The sequence below is a fragment of the Tiliqua scincoides genome, chromosome 5 (assembly GCF_035046505.1).
Source record: "Tiliqua scincoides isolate rTilSci1 chromosome 5, rTilSci1.hap2, whole genome shotgun sequence".
NCBI classification, from domain to species: Eukaryota; Metazoa; Chordata; class Lepidosauria; order Squamata; family Scincidae; genus Tiliqua; species Tiliqua scincoides.
The window spans coordinates 133,222,397-133,226,606 of record NC_089825.1 but is presented as its reverse complement, the minus strand read 5'-3'; the positions used below and the strand labels follow the sequence as shown (position 1 = coordinate 133,226,606).

The 4,210-nt window shown below is 44.4% G+C and overlaps 1 pseudogene; it reads left to right on the top strand.

Moving 5' to 3' along the window:
- The first annotated feature begins 2,878 nt into the window (after positions 1 to 2,878).
- LOC136654992 (5S ribosomal RNA) lies at positions 2,879 to 2,995 on the top strand (annotated as a pseudogene).
- The last annotated feature ends 1,215 nt before the right edge of the window (positions 2,996 to 4,210 follow it).

Below are 4,210 nucleotides of genomic sequence, written 5' to 3'. Positions count from 1 at the left end.
GACAGCCTACTGTGGGATAAGTAAAAAAAAAGTTTTACTTTACACCTGCTGACTGCCTGATCCTCCCCCCCCCCCAATATGTAGTGTATACCTTCTTGACGCCCATCCTAGCAGCAGGGACTTAATTCCCTTGCATGCTCTAATGTGGTAGGGGATAGAATTTGATTGCTAGGCTGAAATTCTATGCACAATTTCCCGACAGTAAGCCCCACTGACCATAATGGGACTTGCTTCTAAGTAGACACACACTTTTAATCAGTGGAGGCAATGCTTAACTACATTGACTCAATATAGGGCCATTTTTGATGCAGCAGCTCCACAGACCTATTTTTCTAGATGCGTAAGTGACCTGTGCTCCCCAGGAAGAAAAGTCCTCCAGACATGGAGCAGACACTTTAATTTCCAGAAACCTTGTCAGTGACGTGAATGCAAAATCACTTTCTGAATCTTCCTGTAAAATATGTGATTTCCATGACTTCAAATGAATACGTAAAATCTCCGAAGATCTCCTTTACCCTGTTAGGAGAATGGTACGTGGCTTGCAATGGCATTTCAGCTAATGCAACAGCAACATTTGGGAGATGAATGACAGATTTCTCCAGTAAAACTAACCTGGCATCTTCTTCACTGCTGTGATGCTTGCCTTGTTCCACTAGAGGGCAGAGGAGACCATTCCTTTGGCAGACAGATGCAAAAGTTCACCAGTCAAGGGATTTTCTCTCTCTACAACTGTAGTTCAAACAACTAGAATTGCCACACACACACACACACACACACACACAGTGTGTCATTTCTTTTGATCCCCAGAAGACAGGAACATGTCACCTCCCACAAGACTGTGGTGTGTCTTACAGCCTTGTTCACATGAGCTTAATGAAAGTACATTCATCACAGCTATCACACAAAGGGAAGATGCATCCCCTGGGGATATGGATCTCTGTTGTGCTGCTGACCATCTCTGCAGGTATCTTCTTTCTAATGAGGTGTCTAGGCTTTTTGAGCCAAACTTGGCATCCTCCAGTTCTCAGTTTGCTTGTTTGTCTTTTCTCAGTGGGACATCAAGTGGACATCTTAGAGCACGTCCACTTGCAAGTAAGAACCTCCACTAACTAGACCTAAGAACGAATCTGTAAAACATTTACGATCACAGGACAGGCCTTAGGAGCTGTGAGGCCCAGTTGGTAATATTTTTTGCGGTGCCCCAGGTTCATGGACGAGGTTCGTAAAATAAAGATATAAAGTCTATAATTAATTTTATTTCTATCTCTATGGTAGAACGGAAAGCAACCAATATGTGCACTTAAAAAGTGCATGCAAGTTAATGGAACAAATGGATCTAATAATATTTTAATATAAAATTGCACACAAGACCACATTACCGTGGAGGGGGGCCCCTTAGGCGCGGGGTTGAGAAAACTGACCCGTGATTTTTCTGACATATGCATTATCTTTCAGGGGTTTCAGGTCAAGACTCTGTGTCCCAGAAGGACCAAATTGCTTCTGCTAAGGAAGGGGAACCCATTCAGCTTGAGTGCTCCTATACTGGGAACCCAGACAACCTACAATGGTACAAACAGCTCCCGGATGGCGAAATCCAATTTATGGCCATCTTGTTTAGTTCAAAAACTGAGTCTCATGGTCACTTTGATATGAGTCTGGACAAAAATGCAAGGAACACCTCCCTTGTCCTGAAGAGCACCCAGCTGGATGATTCTGCTGTCTACTTCTGTGCCATGGGTCACAGTAGTACAAAGCTGCATCGAACCAAGCACAAAACTCACAGTGGAGCCTGCTAGGTGAAATAGAAGCATCTCTAGGTCATACAGTGGGAAAGAGGCTGTCAGTGGGTCCCCTGTGTTCCCATTTTTTTGCTAGGAATGTGGGGAGGGGGTTATAGCAAATGTAGAACATGTTTTTCTTTCCCGCTGCAGAGTTCTAGGCAGAATCAAAACAGCTAAGATTGGGGAAGAGGCTGCAAAGATGAAGGCTGTCACTCTCAGGCAGTATCTCTCATTGAGCACAGTCATGAAATCCACTATGAACTGCCAAAAATTTCTGCTGCTGGTGTGAATGGAAGACCACTCACCCCAGATGAGAGTAGGGAAGAGGGTAGCAGCAGTGGATGCTGGAGCCCTGAAATATGTCCACCTCCACCCTGAAAACAGCTGACTTTGACCATTTACTGAAATAAAGTTTTGTATTGTAAAATACATTCCTTCTGGCTGCTGCACGTGCTTGTCCCATACAAAATGTTTGCCGTAGTAATCCTTTGTGGAAATGGCCACTAGCTTTGGTAGATCTAAAAGGAGGTTGGACAAAACCATGGAGGATAGATCCATCATAATGTTTACCTGGAAACGTTCCACTGAAATGCATGGCACATAGTTCTGAGGAGACATGCATAGGATTGCACTGTGTGGCTATTAGGGCACTCAGGTATTTGCTTCCTGGACAGTTGTGTCCTGATCAAATGCATCCCAGCCATTGGTGTCCTTGGACCAGCCATTTTCAACCACTGTGCCATGGTACACTGGTGTGCCACAAATGATCTGCAGGTGTGCTGCAGGAGTTTGGGGGAGGGTCATTTATTGGTAGGGCCATTGGGTGCTGTGAGCCAACACATCAAATGCTGTGAGCGTAGTGTGCCTTGTCAATTGTCCAAAAACCAATGGTGTGCCTTGACAATTGTAGTACCTTATCAGTGTGCCATGAGCCAAAAAAGATTGAAAATCACTGCCTTGGACATTTGCCTCTGAACATTTTTTGTGTTCTTGTTATTTGCATCCCAGTATCACTGGGCAACTATTAATAGCAACAAAAACAACAACTGCAACAACAAACCCCATGTTATATATCCCAAGCTTCTTATCCAGGGTCTTCTTATACATGTTACCCTGCACATGCCCGATCTCATCTGATCTCAGAAGCTAAGCAGGGTCAGGCCTGGTTAGTACTTGGATGGGAGACCGCCTGAGAATACCGGGTGCTCTAGGCTTATACCATAGTCTTTCGAAACTGAAGGTTGCCAACCAACCATACCCCTACCTTTGTGTTTTAAAAATAAAAAAAATACATCTAATGTAAATATACATATATTGGCTGAAAAATGTCCAGGCTGAAAAAAAGAATGGACACAAATGTTCAATACCGAGGTTCTTGCAGCCATAGACACACACTATTACTACTGATAGCCATTTACAACTACAGAACCAATAGAGTTCTGATTATCAGTTGCAGGGGGACCCCAGTGGCTGTGGATTGCATGCCCTGCTTGTGAACTTCTGAAAAGCATCTGGAACTCGATGGAACTTTTCCCCCAATCCATCATGGTTCAGCTTACGTCCTTGTTGGGAAGGAGAAGGCGATGGGGTGGTTTTCATAGCTGTACATCCCCTCCCTGCCACCCCTCTTGCTCTATGCTGTGGCTTGTTTTCCCATTGGTTGAGTACATTCTAACTTGAGAAGCATGTAGGTGATGACATCACCCAGGTTTGGGTGCTTTCTTAGTGGAGGGATTCAACAACAGACATCAATTCTAGCTTCCATAGAAGCGATCAAGGACAACAGTGGAGCCAGCCCAGCAGGCTGAAGTGATACTCTTGATCTTTTTCAGGGGTAGGTGGAGTCTAGTCTTTGCTCATGCAGAATGCCTCTAGTTTTAAGGGATCTTCCTTGATCCAGTGTCATCAATTCTAAGCAATACAACAGAAAGGCAGTCCACTGATTTATGAGCCCTGCATATCTGTCCCAAGAGGGGAGGGCGAATGGGAGTGCCGGAAAGGTCTTTATGATGCACTGTGTTTCTGGACATATCTTTCCCACTCAGGGGTCAGATGCGAGGTAGCGCAGCAAGAATTCTTAAAGTTCAGTCCAGAAGGGAAGAATTCCACCATTACCTGCTAGTATGAAACCCCAAATTTCCCTGTCATTCACTGGTATAGGCAAAACCTGGAAGAGAGGCCTACAATTCTGCTGGTGTTGAAGAGAATGAGATTGATGCCTGGCTCCAAGTTCAGTGGCCACAGAAGGAAGCAGTGATTTGCACATCAAGAGTGTTCAGCTGAGCCACTTACATTTGTGCTATGTGGAAGCACAACAACACAAGTGTAACTGCAGCCTGTATTAAAAAAAAATAGCAGAGAGGTTAATCTTTCACTCCCGTCCCTACAGAGGGTAAATGAACACTAATTTATTTTCTATAAAGCACCCA